General features: G+C 40.0%; 1 protein-coding gene across 2 annotated transcripts in view; it reads right to left on the bottom strand.

Moving 5' to 3' along the window:
* LOC106880735 (forkhead box protein J1-B) overlaps nucleotides 1–20,000 on the bottom strand; it is a 179,384-nt gene that overhangs the window by 63,732 nt on the left and 95,652 nt on the right. The gene's annotated exons all lie outside the window — the stretch shown is intronic.

Raw genomic sequence — 20,000 nt, 5'->3', positions numbered from 1 at the left:
TATCCCACATTGGTTTTGCAGGAATATAAATAAAACATAAAAAACAGACAGTGTTGGAACTCTTTTAAACAAAATAATATATTCCTCTATACACAATCATACAAAACCCCATTTTTTTGTATTTATTTTTACTCGCATATATATATATATATATATATATATATATATATATATATATATATATACATACATATACATATTTACACGTATACGTGTGTATACTTATATGCACGTATATACAGGCTAACAATTCTCAGAGACGATGTTCATAAAAATTCCTTCCTGTCTCTGAGCATATATATATATATATATATATATATATATATATATATATATATATAATATATATATATATATATATATATATATATATATATATATATATATATATATATATATATATATATATATATATAGATAGATAGATAGATAGATAGATAGATAGATAGATAAATAGATAGATAGATAGATAGATAGATAAATAGATAGATAGATAGATAGATAGATAGATAGATAGATAGATATAGATAGATAGATAGATATAGATAGATAGATAGATAGATAGATAGATAGATAGATAGATAGATAGGTTTCTTTATTAGCCACACAGGGCTCAACACAGAGGGGACAAAATACAAATGTAGAGTTTTTCTTTTCGAGGGGGCCGAAAACAAAGCAAAAAAAAAAAACAAAAGTGGGGACAACGATGAAAAAAAAACATCGCAAAACGTTTGGGGTATTTACAAAAAATACGAAATAATACAAAAAATTCCCAATAAATGGGGAGGTTATCCGTGGAAAGAAAAACCTACGAAAAGACCACGGTAACCTCGGTCTTTAGCGTCACAGTTTGTTAAATAAAATTTCTTTTATTTAAGCAAGAAACGTGAGTAACTCTCTGTTTACAAAATTTTAAAACGTTTTATAGAATCATGGTCAAGGTGGCTTCGTCATTTATATGTGCCATTCTTGCTACATGTATCCATCTTTTTTCGAAACATTTGCTAGACAACACTTGCCTCTCTACTCTCACCTTCCTTTTCAAGTGATACTTGAAAAAGTTGATGAGAGATTGACCAGAGAGGAAAGTGTTTGTCTCTAATCCTTTCAGACGCGTCCACCAGATGCATTCTTTCGCCATAGCCACAAGTACGATAAATACAGCTCTTCCTTCCCGTTTAAAGGAAAGAGGCGTGACGATATTGACGATAGACTCGGTTGATAAACCGACTCGTCCCACACGCGACAGCAGTCGTTCGACATAAGCCCACAGCTCCGAAATGGTTGGACACTGCACGAGTGCGTGCAGAACGGTTTCATCGCTCTGACCGCATCTCGGGCAGGTCGGCCCCGCATTTCGCGAGCCGTGTCTATAGAGCTTATCCCGAACGGGTAGCGCCTCTCGGTAACACTGCCAGGCCAGGGATCTCTGGAAGTTGTCCATAGGTCCCGGCCCGAAAGTCGTCCTGAACAGGCGGGTCAGGTATTCCTCGTCGACGCCCAGGTTCGCCCCAAGATCGTCGTCGTACCTGCCCTCCACTAATCCCCTATAGAATGACTTCGTTGTGATGCAGCCGCTCAAGGTCGACCCGGGACGGCAAAGTTGTTGCAGAGCAACGCGACACTCACGGTGCCATTCGCCATTCCTCGGCCTCTTTTTGATCCACGACTGCAGCTCGGTCATGGAGACGAGCTGCGGGAAAGCGCGTCGCACAAACGGCGACCACACCTGCTCACCGTCGTCTACGTAGAGCCGGAGATGTCGCAGTCTCAGCGCATGTCTGCGCATCATCAACCACGGCATGCCCAGCCCTCCTTTCAGCGGGTGTTGGCAACAAACGGATCGCCTCACCATCGAAACGCTTCCTTTCCACAAAAAGCGGAAGAGGATGCGCTCCATTTCGGTGATGGCGCGATCGGGACAAGGCACGACGGTCAGGCGGTATTCGATGACGGACGCGATGTACGCGTTCGCCACCTCCGCCCGACCTTTTAGGGATAGCTTCCTCTCGGACCATTGCCGGCAGAGAGTGGCCACCCTACTCGTTATCTCGTCCCAGTTCTTCTCCGTTTGCAGGTCCGGACCGAACCAGACTCCGAGCAACTTGACCGGACCGTCCGTCCAGCGTCCCACTACTGAGGCGCTGCCGGACGGTATGGGCTTGCTTCTCCAGGTGCCGAGCAGCAAACCCACCGACTTATCCCGGTTGATTTTCGCTCCCGTTACCGCTTCGTAGTCTTTCAGCGTCTCGCCGACAAGCGCGATGTGCTCGTGGCTAGACGCTATGACGGTGACGTCGTCCGCGTATGCCGACACGCTCGTCCCGCACCCCAGTTCTCGCGGGATGCCCCTCAGCGTCGCCAGCTTCCGCAGTAGTGGCTCGAGAGTCAATATGTACAGGAGCGGCGACAGGGGGCATCCCTGACGAACCGAACGTGCAATGTCGAAGGGTCCCGATAGACGTCCATTGACGCGAACAACCGAACGGATGCCTGTGTACAAGGCAGCCATCCAGCCGCGGAAAACGGGACCGAAGCCGGCCGCTTCGAGGACGGCCTCAGAGTATCGATGGTCTACCCTATCGAAAGCTTTGGATTGATCCAAATTGATCAGGGCCCCACCCATGCCAGGTTCCTTAACTACCCTCTCTATGATGTAGCGCATCAGATGGAGGTTGTCATGGATGCTCCGGCCCGGCACGGCGCACGTCTGCTCCGTGCCGACCAGTTTCTCGATGACAAGCGCCAACTGCTTGGCTAACACCTTGGCCAAAATTTTCATGTCTGCATTGAGCAGAGTGATGGGCCTAAAGTTATCTATGGCGTCCCCCTTGTTTGGATCTTTCTTCAGCAGCGTTACCGCTCCTCGGCTCACAAAACCGGGAATGCTCCCGTTCTGCTGCCAGTTGCAGTACACGGCCGCCAAGACTTCTCCAAACAAGTCTGGCATACAGTTGTAAAGCTCGTAGGGCAGACCATCCAAGCCCGGAGATTTGTCCGTCGAGCAACCCGCCATCGCGTCCCTCACCTCCTCCGCCGTGATGACCCCTTCGCAGCACTCCGCCTCTCTTGCCGAGAGTCGTGGCAAGCTGTGCAGGTAGGCACTAAAGTCCACCCTACCTTCTCGCTCGCCACTCCTCCCGAACAGTCGGGAAAAATGCCGCTGAAACGCCTCGCACATCTTGCTCGGCTCGAGCAATTCGCGCCCCTGTTCGTCTACCAGAGACCGGATGGTGGCTCTGTTACCCCGCTGCGCCTCCGCCACCCGGGCCTCTCGTGCGGCTCCAACACCTTCATTCCTCAGAGCACGCATCCTTGCCCTGACAGCACACCCTTCGTGTTTAGCATTGAAGTGTTGGTCGAGGGCCAACCTCGCCGCTAAAACGTCGGATGCGATGCCACTTCGCAATGCCTCTTCTAACTTTATCACTAGCTCCCCCTCTACTCTGTTCCTCTCTACAGCTAGTGCCCTGCTATACCTTATTGCTTCCGCTCTTACTGCTCTCTTGAGGGCAAACCACCATTTGTTGTTGACGATGGCTCCCGTCAAAGCCCTCTTTACTAACGTGCTAATCCGGTCTCTGAAAACCTGTCTCGACGGGAAAGACGCGTTTAGTTTCCAGTAACCGGGACCCTGCCTATGTGCCTTATCTAAGTCTAGCGTACACGTCACAAGTTTGTGATCCGTGTAGCTGACTATGTGGAACTGTGGACATCCTAAACTATCTCTATCTCTTGTCCTACACACTATCCTATCTAGATACGATCTCGACGACCCAATGCGGTTGCTCCAAGTCCACGTTGGCACATTTGGGTGGTCGAGTCGGTACCTGTCAGACAACTGGAAGCGTCTGAGCAGGTCTATGAGGCCTTTGCATCCTCTTCTAGTTTTGTCACTCCCCACGTAGTCTAGATGCGTGTCCAAGGTAGCATTCCAATCCCCCACTAAAAGTAAGGGACGAGACGTTCCCAGGAATACTTCTAGACGTCGAAAGAAGTCTGACCGACCTGTTAAAGGAGGCACATAAACTGCCAGCAACCGAAAAGCGCCTCCATCGCTGCCGTCCACATCTAGGACAACCAGTCTACCCTCCGGGTCCGTAAATATCGTCTTTACTTGGAGATCCAGACTCTTGCGAAAAAGAACCGCCGTGCCACTACCGCCCATCCTCGGCAGACAGGGAGAAAAATAAATGTTAAACTGTCCGCCAAACATGGACTTTAGGGCCCGCGGTTCATGGAGTCTTGTCTCACTAATGGCTATGATATCCAAATTGTGTGACTTGATGTCATTTAAGAGGTACCCTTGTTTCCAAGGGGACCCTAAGCCACGCACATTCACACAACCAATCTTCACCATGATTCTATTTATACGTGTGCTTTAAAGCACAAAACAAAAGAACAGAAAGTTACTTACCGTTCGAAAGTTTTGTTTCCTCCTTGGATTTTTCACCAAGGAGGCTATTGTACAATTTCTTGCACAAATATTTCTGGAATCCCCCTACCGAGTTGGGGTAGAGGGATTTTATTGTGTTGTGTAATGCTGGTGTTACATGATAAATTTTAATATGTTTTGGCGGTGTTGTGCGTGGGTGGTTGTTTGTTTTGATGTCGTTATTTGTGATGTTTGTTTTAGAGTTGATGTCATTCATCAACTCTGTGTTTGTAGTGTCTATTGCTGTTAGCATTGTTTTTGGTGTGTTAGCATTGGTGTTTATCGTGTAGGCGTTGGGAGTGTTTTCGGGAGATGTGAATCTCCCTGCTTTGTTGTTGTTCGTTTTTCTTTTTTTGCTCCTCTTCCTCCTTCCTTTTTGGGCAATTTTCCATTCCTCAGTACTTGACTCGTCTTCAGATGAAAACTCTGAGGAATCGGAAGGAGGTAGAGGCATGTTGTATGCTTCTGTGTTTGCTTGTGTAAGTGGTTGTATTGTTGTTTTTGTTGTTGTTGGTTGTTGAATTTTTGGTTGTGGTGTAAGTGATGTGGGGGAAGGGGTATCAGTTTTTGTATTGTCTTTTCTTTTTTCGTCTTCTTTGTTTGTTAATTTTGTAGTTTTTGTTGTATTTTCTTTCGTTGATGTTGTTGATGTTGCTTTTATTGTTTTTTGTGTGGATGGCGGTGTGGGCAGCAAGGCTTTTTTTTGTGTGTTTAGTTAGTTCTTGTTGTTGTTGTTGTGTTTTTCGGGCAGTCGGACACTCCTTTTTAAGGTGTGCCTCGCTGTCGCATAAGTAACAGCGAGGCCGCCTGCCCTCTACTACTATATGCAACTTTTGGTTTGTTGCCAAACGGATGTATGGTGGGATTTTTTTGATTTCTTGTTCGTTTGTGTGGAACAAGATTTGTATGCTTTTTCCGGTCCAATTGCTCTCTCCAACGTTTATTTTCAGTATGTTAATGTTGTCCATATCAATACATATGGCCGATATCAACCATAGTGTGTCGATTGTTGGAGGTGCGTGCTTTATTGTTACCTTTGTTACCTTTTGGCCAAGGTAACTGGGTAACATTGTTATTTCAGGTGTGTGAAGAGTTAGCGTTGAATACGTCTTCGCCAACTCTTCATTTCGAAAAATCACCTGAACTTGTGCAAACCTATAATACGTGATATAGGATTTTTTGTCCCAAATAGATCTCAAGCATCTTTCGATCTTGTCTATACTGGCTTGTTCCGGCCTTTTACTTTTTGTGTTTATTATTTTATAAATTATTGTTTTCCTATTTGCTTCGTCTAATATGTGTTGTGGTACGTTTAAGCGTATTTCACCGCTTTCTTTGGTGATTAATTTTCTCATCTCTATTATTTCTTTTGTTGTGTAGGACACAACAGTTTCACTTTGCTTCAAAGCTTCAGCAAAGTTTTTGTTTGTGTTATTGTTGTTATTGTTGTTGCTGGTACTGGTATTGGTAGTAGATGTGGTATTTGTGTCAGTGGTGTTGTGGCTTTTTCCTTCCTCTCTTTCGCTTGCTGCTGGTGAAGGGAGCAAAGGTTGAGTTGAAATGTTGCTGCTGCTGCTGTTGTTGTTGTTGTCGTTGTTGTTGGTGGTGGTGGTGGTAATGATGTCGTCACCAGAATTGGTGCTGACGTCACATTCTTTGGAAATATTGTCTATGTTCTGTTTTGTAACCTTGGTTACAGTTTTGTTTTTGTTGTTGTTGGTGGTGGTGGTGGTGGCGGTGTTAACACTTGAATTTTTGTGTGTAAATTCTTTTTTCTTTTTCTCCATTCTCTCGTTTAACTGTGAGGAAGGAAGACTAGGAAATTCTTTTTCGAACGAAACACTGCAAAATGCAGCGTTCGTGTCACAAAGATTTTCATGGCTACAAGACGCCATCGTCTCAAAAAAAAATGGCTAGAAAGCCGAAATTGGTTTTTATATCCTGGAAATGTGCCACACAGGGCAGATTTCCGTCGCAAAAAACTTGCACCAGAGAGTCTACAAGTTGTTATACAACTTTGTATATAAAATAAACTTTACAAACAAACTTTTTAAAACATGAAAAAGGCAAAACTTACAGAGCCGACACGTCTACCGTCCGTCCATAGAGATAGATAGATAGATAGATAGATAGATAGATAGATAGATAGATAGATAGATAGATAGATAGATAGATAGATAGATAGATAGATAGACAGATAGATAGATAGATAGATAGATAGATAGATAGATAGACAGACATATATATATACATATATATATATATATATATATATATATATATATATATATATATATATATATATATATATATATATATATTGTTGTATTTGGGGACGGTCATATTGTCAGATTAGCCAATAAAAACACACGCACTGTATATTTGGTGTTAATTTGCTTCAGCTTTATGTATGTATGTATGTATGTATGTATGTATGTATGTATACATATGGCAGCAGCCTCAAGTCTGAAACGTATAAAACAATAGAAGAATAGATAGATAGATAGATAGATAGATAGATAGATAGATAGATAGATAGATAGATAAATAAATAGATAGATAGGTATATTAATGAATGACAAGGGACGTGGGGTCACATAATCGACTTCAATAGCTAATAGCTGTTTCAGTTATAAGATGCATTGTACTCAGAGTTGAGTGTTTGTGCAACATCCCATAGCTTCCTCGGAACGACAGAGATACGCACTCACATACAAATATGTAACTGTGTGTGTATTTATATACACACACACAGACATATATATATGGAAGGGTGCACTCACACAATCGCATTGTGACCATTGCTTAGACACCTAGCTCTCGTTCATCTCATTTTGTGACCAATAGCACATACAAGTACGTACTAAACGTCTAACATAGTGGGGAGAGAGCCAGAAATTGAGAGAGAGGGAGAGAGTGAATGTGTGAGATATATATATATATAGATATATATATATATATATAAAGATAGATAGATAGATAGATAGATAGATAGATAGATAGATAGATAGATAGATAGATAGATAGATAGTGAGAGAGAGGCGGGGAGAAAGTGAGAAATTGAGAAACAACTAAATCTGGTCTGATGCTGCTCTCGACAATTGAAGTCAGCCAAAAGTATTCAAAAAAATCGACGATCGCTATACCTATCGGCTGTCCTAAGTGTAGGTGGTTTCGGTCCCACTCGACATCTCATCGGTATTCCAACCAAATGAGAACCGTTTGAAATCATGCGTTTCGCTCATCAAGAACGATCTCTCTCATCTCTCTCACATTCAGTCATCCCGCTTCTCTCTCTCTCTCTCTCTCTCTCTCTCTCTCTCTCTCCACACAAACACACACACACAAACACACACGTACAAACACACACACACACGTGTATATACAGGGTGGGCACAAAGTCACGCAGCATGGGAAATATCTCTTTCTCTTTTACTTGTTTCTGTCATTTGACTGCGGCCATGCTGGAGCACCGCTTTTTAGTCGAGCAAATTGACCCCAGGACTTATTCTTTGTAAACCTAGTACTTATTCTATCGGTCTTTTTTGTCGAACCGCTAAGTTACGGGGACGTAAACACACCAGTATCGGTTGTTAAGTGATGTTGGGGGGGGACAAACACAGACACACAAACATACACACACACACACACACATATATATATATATATATATATATATATATATATATATATATATGCATATATACAACAGGCTTCTTTCAGTTTCCGTCTACCAAATCCACTCACAAGACTTTGGTCGGCTCGAGGCTATAGTAGAAGACACTTGCCTAAGGTGCCACGCAGTGGGACTGAACCCGGAACCATGTGGTTCGTATGCAAGCTACTTACCACACAGCCACTCCTACGCCTAATCCATCACAAATACTCAAAGTGTTGGCCATGTAGCTCTAAACACATGTTCATATGGAATTTTTAATTGCAATGAACCCTCTCAAATAGCTCTTCATTGCCTTTGACTTGTTCACATGTCCTTGGTCACGAATCTTTTCAGAATACACAAGGAATTTAATCTAGCCCCAGAAGAAAAAGTCCATGGGAGTTAAATCTGGTGACCGTGGTACCCATTCAATTGGCCTGCGACGCCCGAGCCATCTCCCTGGAAAATGTTCATTCAGAAAATCACGAACCTGTAATGCATAATGGGGCGGATCCCCATCCTACTGAAACCAGACAGGATTTCCCCTTCTAAGTGAATGCACGTGAGGCATTCTCATTGCCAAGCATGTCCAAATACGAACCACCTGTCACAGAACCCTCAAAATAAAATGGTCCAATTACTTGATTGTGTCAAATCCCACACCACACCATTACCTTGGCCCCCGCCTTGTTGATTATCTCCCACCATCCAACGAGGATTGGTTTGTGAGTAACATTGGCAGTTGTGAAAAGATAAAAAAGAGAATGTTAGCAATTTCACATATTGTAGGATGCTGCGTGATTTCATGTCACCCCGTATATATATATATGATAAATAAATTTATTTCTCAAACGCGTGATACTGGTATAAATAGCGTGATCAGGATAAATTATCCATATATTGCAGAAAAATACGTTACCGGCCAGCCATGAGACTCGAACTCACATCTCTGTGATTACGCATCAAGTGTTTTACCCTTAAACTAAACTGCCCAGCAACGAATTCTTCTGCAATTTTAGAACTTATAAATTTAGCTTCATAAGACGCTAACGTTAAATTCAACTTTACGATGAAAGTAAACAAAGTTTAAAAAATTTTATTTTTTATTTTTGAAGCGTTGAGATGTATTGTAAGATACAGAAATAAATTTATTTCTCAAACGCGTGATAATGGTATAAATAGCGTGATCAGGATAAATTATCCACACACACACACACACACACACACACACACACATATATATATATATATATATACAAGAAATGAGGGCAGGGAATCGTCAATTAATAATAGAATTAACAATTAACAATTTTGCCAAGTAGTTCAGTATGAAATAAACCTTTATCGGTAAGACCATTTATCATCATAAATATAAGGGATTAGCAATTGAGTTGCTTCTCCAACATACTGAAAATTCAGAAACAGCAGTCAAAGAACTACTGATTCTAAACTACAAATTTTTCTCTAAAATGGATGGCGATATTTATGGCACACATAGAACAAAAAACCGGAGGGAAAAGCACAAACAAAACAAGCCTTTAGTTAATTGGGTACGAATCGTTTCATGGTTAAGCGAACGAAAACTTCACTATTCCAATCTTCAGCCCAAATATTCTGATAAATTTGAAAGTGTCTCTAAAAAAAAATTCACGGTAATCCTTGGCCATGCGACACCAAAAATCAACGATAAGAAAGGCACTTACGAATTCATCGGCTAGCGAGTTCAGGCATCCCACCCCAAAGAAATCCACTCCATGTGCGCCACAAATAGTCCCGTATGAAAAAAAGTTCCGTGTGGAAGGATTACGGTTTAACTATCTAACTTAGAGATATCAAATATAAAATATACAAGAAATGAGGGCAGGGAATCGTCAATTAATAATAGAATTAACAATTAACAATTTTGCCAAGTAGTTCAGTATGAAATAAACCTTTATCGGTAAGACCATTTATCATCATAAATATAAGGGATTAGCAATTGAGTTGCTTCTCCAACATACTGAAAATTCAGAAACAGCAGTCAAAGAACTACTGATTCTAAACTACAAATTTTCCACTCCATGTGCGCCACAAATAGTCCCGTATGAAAAAAAGTTCCGTGTGGAAGGATTACGGTTTAACTATCTAACTTAGAGATATCAAATATAAAATATACAAGAAATGAGGGCAGGGAATCCCTTATATTTATGATATATATATATATATATATATATATACACACGACGAGCTCCCATACAGTTTCCAAATTCACTCGCAAAGCATTGGTCGGCCCAGTGCTGTAGAAGACACTTGCCCAAGGTGACGCACAGTGAGATTGAACAGGAACCCAAGTTGCAGCAAAGCAAGTTTCTGAAACACAGATTTCTAATGTTGGGTTCAACTTTTCCCATGAACCAAAAGCTGACAACAACAAACTTATCTCAGTGAACTTTCGCCGAAATCCAATTTGAAAGCAAACGAACCAAATAAATAAATACATAAATAAATAGCCTCTACGTAGTTGCTCAGACTGCGTAAGAGCAGCCAAATCTCCCTCAAATTAGGTATGGCTACTTAAAAATAGTGAGACATTGCATTACTTAGTCATAGATACATAATACGGATCTTTTTGGATTCTTTCTAAGGATAAGAATTTTGTCGAATTTTCTACAGAATTCTTTTCAATTTTTTTAATATATTGATGTAGTTTTTTTTTTCTAGAAGTTACATAATTTTAACGAGTTGTAATTTCTAGAAAGAAAAAAGAAAGTGATTTTCGTCATCATCAATGCAGTTTTGATTGATGATGAAAATTCGAAAATCATCCAGGTGGTTGGAAAGAATTTTAAAAGATCCCACAATGCCTACAAAACAAAAACGGGATCGACATGGCAAGAACACTTCTGATGGAGCTGGGAAAAGCTTCTCGGGACTAAACTGAAGTTACACAACAACAAAAACAATAATATTAACGACTCAAAAGTGAAATTTCCGATGACGTTCCAACATTGTAATGGCATACAGGATATGTGTCCTTGTCCACAACAACGTAAACTGTAAACCGTTAGCAGATGCAAGAAAATGTAATGATATTTTGACATCAATAATTAATGAATAATTGGTTGCTCTTCAGCTGTTATTCAAGTTATGTCTTGTTATTATTCACATACGCGCACGCGCACATAAATACACGCACACACACACACACACACACATATATATATGTACATGTACGTACATACAAGCACATATAACACACACATACACATATGTGTATAAAACGTTGTTTTTTTTTGTTAATCTTTTACTTGTTTCAGTCATTGGACTGCAGCCATACAAATCGACCTCAGTACTTATTTTAAACCCTGATATTATTCGATCGGTATCTTTTGCCAAAACCACTCAGTTACGAGGACGTAAACAAACCAACATCGGTTGCCAAGCGGTGGTGAAGGAAGAACACATACACACGTACGCACACACACAGACGCACATACATTCACACGCATACACGCACGCACATATTCGACGGGCTTCCTTCAGTTTCCGTCCATCAAATCCACTCACAAGGCATTAGTCGGCCCAGGACTCTAGTAGAAGTAACTTGTCTACGTTGACGTGCATATGGTTGGGAAGCAAGCTTCTCAACTGCACAACCTATAAAAGAATTGAGGTCTCATATGCACGCGCATGCGGACAAACACACATGTAACTATATACATACACACACACAGAAAAAGTAATAATAGAATAGAAACTAACAACAGAGAACAACAACAGAAACATAGCAAAGAAGTAGGACACGGAAAAACACAAACTAGAAAGGGACACAGAGGTCCCTTTCTAGCTGTTGTATGAAGATCCCTACACTTTCGGCACTTTAGTAACAATATTGTTAACTCCGCTATCCAAGTATTAAATAAGTTTATAGAGGGAAGCTACCAAGGTATGGTGCATTAATGAAACGATGAACAATATCAGGATGTTAAAGGATAACGATAATTAGGACAACGGAAAATTATATAGGACAAATAATTAAGACTAGAGATTTAAAGTAAAAGAAAGGGAAAATGTTTATTTTTATCGGCTGAGAGAAAATGAACACGATGTGTTGTAGTGTCAAAGGATATCAAACAGACAGTAAAAGTGTGTGCATGTGTGCCTGACTGTATAAATATACATACATACATACATACATACACTATATATATATACGAGGGCACGCTGAAAAGTTCCTGGTTTGGGGTAAAAGAAAATACAGGGGAATCAGTTAATTATGATTTTATTCAACATATTCCCATCTACGATTCACACACTTTTTGCAGCGGTCTTTCAGTTAGTTTTTCTAAGCTCTGTAAAAAGGTGTCGCGAAAAGCCTGGTTAAAGGCCCAACCATCCGAGTTTTTTTTTTTTTACAGGGCTTAGCAGAGCTGAAGAACCGCTGCAATAAGTGTGTGAATCTGAGAGAGGAATATGGTGAATAAAATTGCAATTAACTGATCCTCTCGTATTTTCTTTTACTCAAAGCCAGGAACTTTTCAGTACCCTTTTGTATGTATACACATATCTATCTCTATACACACAGACACACATATGAACGTATACATGTATATATACGTAAGTACACAGATACGCACACATATATGTATATACATATAGCTATATATGTAAATGGGATCTTGTTCAAAACGGGGGCACCAGTATTTTCTTAACGAAACTTTGAAACTTGGGACACTGGTAGAATGTGTCATATAAAACATCTTTTTCTCTTAGTCTTCTTAACAAAAAAACGTACATCGCAAGTTATTTCATGTTAAAGTTGTCGTATTTCTGTAATTTCAACCAATGACTGACGTCCATTTAGCCGAATAACAGTAAGTGCTGACTACGTAAACAAACGATTCTGGCGGTGATAAAATTATTATTTCCTTGTCAAAAAATGGCTGAAGCATATTGGCAGTAGGGTTAGGGTTAGGGTTAGGGTTAGGGTTAGGCAGTAGCTAATAAACCTTTCATACAGTTCAAGCAGATGTTAACGAAATAAACACGCGTGAAAGAAAATGAAAAAAGCAAATGTTGTACACATACAGTTCAGGCAGATGTTAACGAAATTATAAATGGAGATTAAATACGCTTTACACCGCTTAAACTGCCAAAGGAGTAAGTATAAACAGATGAATACTTGTCAGTGATTGGTTGAAATTATCGAAATAAGACAATTTTTTACATGAAATAAATTCGAATACAAACATTTTTTTCTTTTCTATAACACAAAATAGATAAGTATACGAAGTTTGAAAGTCTTTCGGTACCAAAAAACACTACATAAAACATTAATGAAAACTGGTGCCCCCGTTTTGAACAAGATCCTGTAAATGTGTGTGTGTGTGTGTGTGTGTGTGTGTGTGTGTGTGTGTGTGTGTGTGTGTGTGTGTGTGTGTGTCCGTGCGTGTGTGTGCGTCGGTCTGAGTTTACTGTTTTTGATTCAGCCAGTTTCGAACGAATTTGCCAATTACTTTTAAACCCGAAATACTCCATTTTGCTGAAAGATATCCGAATCCGAGACATTTCAATCCCTTTTTGAAAACATTCTCAAAGATAGAGAAAATAGGGTTTTCCATATTCAAGATCTCCGGCGCTCTTTCGTTATCGTATGCCATTGCCTCCTATCCTTATAACCATCAATTCCCCTACATGGGTTCAAATTTAAGTCTGAAAGACGTACATAAAATTTCATAATGGTAGTTTTCGCAAAGGCATTAGCAAGAACAAGTGAACAGAAACTATTACACTCGAGAATTTTTTACAAACCTAGTTTATTATGATCTTAACTTTAATCCCTGACGATCACGCGTTCACCATCAAAAATAAATACACAGTAACAGAATACTGAACCGAGAAACGCGAAGAGCAAAGCCAGATATCATGAAACATCCATTCTCATTCGGCTCTCTATCATTTTACAATTTCTTGGCCCTTTTCTTTTCGAAATTGCCGATAGTAAACAATCTTTCGATTATATGCCATGCAAACAATATGCTTACGAAGAAAAATAAAATACATTATTCTTTATGTGAGCTATATATATATATATATATATATATATATATATATATACATAAGCCGTTTTTAGTTAAGTATCATCACTAAGCCAGTCATAAACCTGTGACAGAAGTAAGCACAACTGAGTTTGTGTCAAAGCAATTTCACGGTAAATTAGTTTATGCATTAGAAAGTTTCACGGTCTATTAAGATTATATTTAGGGGGAATATGGCTTCACTCCTCAAGCGTGTACTAAAGGCTTTCACACAATGGACGAGGGGTTGTTTTATGATCTCCTGCTTTGTTTTCAATTTAGGCAGATATTAATCCGCCATGATGCGTCTTTATTCGATTGTAAAAGTGTCATTCGAAGAGGGATGCAAAAGCTTGCTAGTAGACAATACAATATTAGAAATAGCAGCCAAATCTCCCGAATCAAAAGCAGTAAAGCTTTTATGTGTTCACTAAATAAGAAGTGTCTATTGGTCACTTGAATTGCTAAAAATAGCTGCCAAATCTCCCTCAAAATCATATAGTAGTGTCTCAAAAACGAAAAGATACATTGGATAATGTGATCGTAAATGTAATAATCTAAAATTAAGATGGGGTGGTCATAGCCGGAATGCCTTTGATTATATGTTTCCTCGATCAGGGCTGACAAGTGATTAAACACCATGAACAACAATAACAACCTCATCACCTTCAACAGTTAACAAAATAAACTTCTAGGTAAGTGTTTCTCAAATTTTTTTGTCCCACAACCCACTTTGATTAATAAAAAGAAATGCGCCCCATCTTAAACAGAGTTAGAATCTAGCCTGTATCTCATAGCAGAAACAGCTGTAAGCTAATGAAATTCATTGCATTAATTTCCTGTTCCTTTGCCTATTATTTGATTTCATATTATGCTTTGTACTCGACTAACGCTTTATTCTGAAGTATATGTAGATAAGTTCTAACACCTTATATATATATATATATATATATACACATTCTTTTTATCTTTTATTTCCTTGCTTGTTACAGTCTTTTGACGGCGGCCACGCTGGATCACTGCCTTAAGGGGTTTTAGTCGAACAAATCGGCTCCAGGACTTATTCTTTGTAAGTCTAGTACTTATTCTAACAACGTCTTTTGCCGAATCGCTAAGTTACGGGGACGTAAACACACCAACATCGGCTGTCAAGCGACGGCAGGGGGTGGGGGCGACAAACACAGACACAAAGACACACACACATAAGTATATATATATACACATACATGTGGGTGTGTGTGTGTGTGTGTGTGTGCGTGCGTGTATGTGTTTATACGACAGGCTTCTTTCAGTTTCCGTCTACCAAATCCACTCACAGCGCTTTGGTCGGCCCGAGGCTATTGTAGAAGACACTTGCCCAAGGTACCACGCAGTGGGACTGAACCCGAAACCATATGGTTGAGAAGCAAACTTCTCACCACACAGCCATGCCTATATGCGTATATTTCAACAAAGTTTTAATCAAAACTTTATGGCAAGTTCATCCACTTGTTAATGATACTCCATTCTGAAATAATCCACACCACTCCAGTAGGGCGTGCGCCCCACCTTGAGAAGCACTGCTTGCTTTAGGTCAGTCTTTCTCAACCATTTTTACCTAGGGACCCCTTTGATCCCTATTTTACTCAGGTGCACCCTCCTAGCCATTCGCTGTTAGAAAATCCTATCCTATTGTACTTCTATGATTAGATATCATTAGGAACTGTATTGTTCAAACACTTTATGTATTGTAGAAGTATAGCCAATTTATTGCAGGTAAATTTTGACAAAATTTTATATGGACCCAACCCACCCACCATCCGCTAAGGGGCAATATGGATCCCGGTTGAGAACCACTGCCCTCGGTGGTCAATCGATTCGCTAGATAGATATAAGAGCACAGTATTGATTGCTCATCCACTTAAACCCCTTGGTTCAGGGTTGAGCCGAGAAATTAATTAGTCGTCCGAAGGTAATAAAACCTAGGAATATTAGCTATCCATTCTCTTCACCGCAAACGTACAAAAGAAACTAAAAGTTCTTTTACACGTAGACATTATTGTTGAGTAGAAAAATGTTCCTGCTCTTTAAACTCACGTCTCTCTTATATGCGTCATTTATCTGTGCTGTCACCGAAGCAAAGCTTGGTTTTTTTTTCTATATAATCAGTCAGCTAATCATGGAAATAAATTGTCAGTCTGTTTAAGTTAGTAATTCGTATCATTCTATAAACTATGTGCCGTAACTTGGGTTACATGTTAAACTCTCCTCTAGCGTCAATACATGTCATGAGTTTTAGCTATTCGTGGTATACTGGGAATAACGGCAAGAAGATCGATAACCAGGTATCGATTATTATAGTTTACCGTTTGGAGTTTGGATCTTAATTACATGAAGTTGGTTTTAAGAATAGAAGCTCCAGTGATGCCCGATTAAATCAGATGCCTTAAAAAAAATTTGGTACAAGTCCAGCAGTTTTAGGGGCGAGGACTAGTCGATCATATCAATTGGCTTTAGTGAAATTTGAACTCAGAGTGTAAAGAGCTGGTAAAGATTATTAAGTTCTGTTACCATAGCAACATTCCCGGTACTTTTTCATCTGATCTCGTACAAACGAACAAATTCCATCTCTTAAACCACTTAGTACATTTACTTCATCCTGCTGTTACGACGACAAAATATTTAGCATTTTGTCCTTTGCCTTTTCATCTTTCGGGGTTGATAAAATAAGTACCAGCCGAGCAATGGGGTCGATGCAATCGACAAGCCTCTTCTCCAAGATTCCAAGCCTTGTGCCAAAAGTAGAAAGAATTATTTAGTTAAACATAAAGGCGGTGAGTTAGCAGAATTGTTAGCACTCCATATAAAATGCTTAGCGGCATTTCCTCCGGCTTTTTACGTTCTACCGAAGTCGAGTTTGCCTTCCGATCCCTTCGGCCTCGATGAAATAAGTACCAGTTGAGCACGAGTGTCAATGTAATCGTGTAGCACCTTCCCAACAAAATTTTAGGCCTTGTACCTATAGCTGAAAGAATTAGTTAAGTATGCTATCACGGCATGAGGTCTGTTTTATTTAGTAAAGATAATTATTCTCGATAGATAACTAATTATTTATCTACGCTATTGTATGTTAGAGTACAATAGCTAAGATACATTATAAATACCAAACCTTACTACCTGGAATAAACAGAACAATCTACTGGTGATAAAAAGCCATAGACATCCAGGTGTACTGTATAGTCTTGCTATGAAAATATCAGGTAAAGAATTATAATAAATATTTTAAATTGCTTTCGTTTTAGTCAGTGGCAATAAACATACCTCACAACATGAATCTTTATAGACTTTGAAAATAATCCCAAACTTAAAAACACGTCAACAATTGAAATATTTAAATAAGTAAATACATAAACAAACAAATAAATAAAACAATGAAATCTCGCAAAAAAAAATAATAATAATTAACCAAGTCTCTTGGCTTTAATTATTCAGGACACAATGTGAACACAGAAGCTATAAATCACACACACACCCTACCTTTTAACACGAATCGTTTTATTTTACTTTTAAGTATACCACAAAAGAAACAAATTAGCATAGACTAGAGAGATAGTGAAACATATCAGATCACAGTTATGGGAACTTAGAGGGAACAGAAAGATTATTTGCAAGGTGCTGGGTGGATTTCTTAAAAGGATTCAGATTAAAACAACGTCAAAAAGAAAATTAATTTAAAGATTAATGCTAAGACGGCGAAATGGCGGAATCGTTAGCACGTCGGATAAAACGCTTAGCGGCATTTCTTCCGGCTCTTTTTTACATTCTGACCTCAAATCCTGCTGGTCAACTTTGCCTTTCATCCCTTCGGGGTCGATAAAATAAAGTACTAGTCAAGTAATGGGTTCAGTGAAATCGACTTGTGCCCCTCCCTTCAAAATTGCTGGCCTTGAAGCCTGCAATGGACAGGCGTTCCGTTCGGAGGGAATGTTATCAGGTCGGCCACTTAGGAAACTGGAAAACCGACCAACTGAGGCCTAGGGCTCAATAATAATAATAATAATAACAACAACAACAACAACAAGAGTACTCAGAGAGCGCAAACCTCCGCCAAGGCAACACCAACGTCCTCTCGATGATTAACCGGAGATGATTTTTTAAATGAGAATATCTGAAATAAACTCAACTTATCGACCCCAAAAGGATGAAAAGTAGAGTCGGCTCCGATAGAAGTTGAACTCAGAACGTAAAGCGGGACGAAAGGTCGCTAAGAATTTTGTCCGGCGTGCCAACGATTCTGTCAGCTTGCCGCATTAAGAATAAAAATAATAAGAAAACATTAACAGTAAGATTTTTAAGAATCCTTTCTAAACAAGTGGTTCCAGGCGATACGTAGTTCTAAATACATTTTTTAAAAAATCATTTCCCACCACAGTTTCTTTTTTTTTTTTCCTTTCTTTCCATTTTTTTGTTTTCGCTTTCGCTTTTTTTTTTTTTTTTTTTTGCAACGTCAGAGAAATACTAATTCAAGAAATAGCATGAAATCAACTCAAAGTCTTTAACCAAGTCCTTTCAGGTTCCGTCCCGCTACATGTCACCTTGGGCAAGTGTCTTCTACTATAATCTTGGACCGAACAATGACTCGTGAGTGAATTTCGGACTGGGTAGCGCATTGTATTATTAAGCAAAGCAAGGCACTCTATTTCACACTGCTTCAGTCAATTCGGCAGAACAGAAGTACCATCGACAGATGAGGTACGGTGGGGGTTTGACCTTGCAACGGACTGACTCCCGTTCAGAAGAGAGTCTTGTCAGTTAAACATCGTGGAAACCGATGTAAGCTCCAGCCTAATGTGTCTGGAGGCTTAACAACAACAATGACAACCACAACAATATTCTTTCTAATTTTGGTACAAGGCCAGCAATTTTATGTATATATGTACATACATACATACATTGGTTGGCACTCCGTCGGTTACGACGACGAGGGTTCCAGTTGATCCGATCAACGGAACAGCCTGCTCGTGAAATTAACGTGCAAGTGGCTGAGCACTCCACAGACACGTGTACCCTTAATGTAGTTCTCGGGGATATTCAGCGTGACACAGTGTGACAAGGCTGGCCCTTTGAAATACAGGTACAACAGAAATAGGAAGTAAGAGTGAGAGAAAGTTGTGGTGAAAGAGTACAGCAGGGTTCGCCACCATCCCTTGCCGGAGCTTCGTGGGGTTTTAGGTGTTTTTGCTCAATAAACACTCACGATGCCCGGTCTGGGAATCGAAATCGCGATCCTACGACCGCGAGTCCGATGCCCTAACCACTGGGCCATTGCGCCTCCACACATACATACATACTTACATGCACATATGCATACATTCGATGTGATGAGGATATCATTTCTTTGATCCCGGAGTCTCCAGATGAATGGGATCAAGGAGACACAGCAAATATTGCCAAAGCTCGCTGTGTTCACCAACAGAAAAAACAAAACAACCAACCACTTCAAACCATCGTCCACTTACACCTCTAGAAACTCCACATCCAAATGCAAGGGCAATAATAGCACGATGGACAACTTTCTCATTGTGCTATTATTACCCTTGCACCAAGCACCAGCACTACATTGCAAAGAGCGACAAAATGAGTTACCCAAAATACTAAGTAGCCTAACACTACTAGATTGTTCATCTTGCCACGTGGAACAGCAGCAGCAGAAAAACATATCCATCTGCTGTTACAGACCAGTCAGCATCTGCGCGTGGTAGATGTTCGCTCTATCACGTAAAAGAGCAAGCTAGAACAACTGCTGTCATTAACATATCAACGGCAACTGAACTGAACCAATGGAGATTATTCCAATTATTCTAACTTGGAA

This window comes from Octopus bimaculoides, chromosome 6 (genome assembly GCF_046866305.1).
Source record: "Octopus bimaculoides isolate indiv1 chromosome 6, ASM4686630v1, whole genome shotgun sequence".
Classification (NCBI taxonomy): domain Eukaryota; kingdom Metazoa; phylum Mollusca; class Cephalopoda; order Octopoda; family Octopodidae; genus Octopus; species Octopus bimaculoides.
This window is presented reverse-complemented; position numbering and strand designations above follow the sequence as displayed.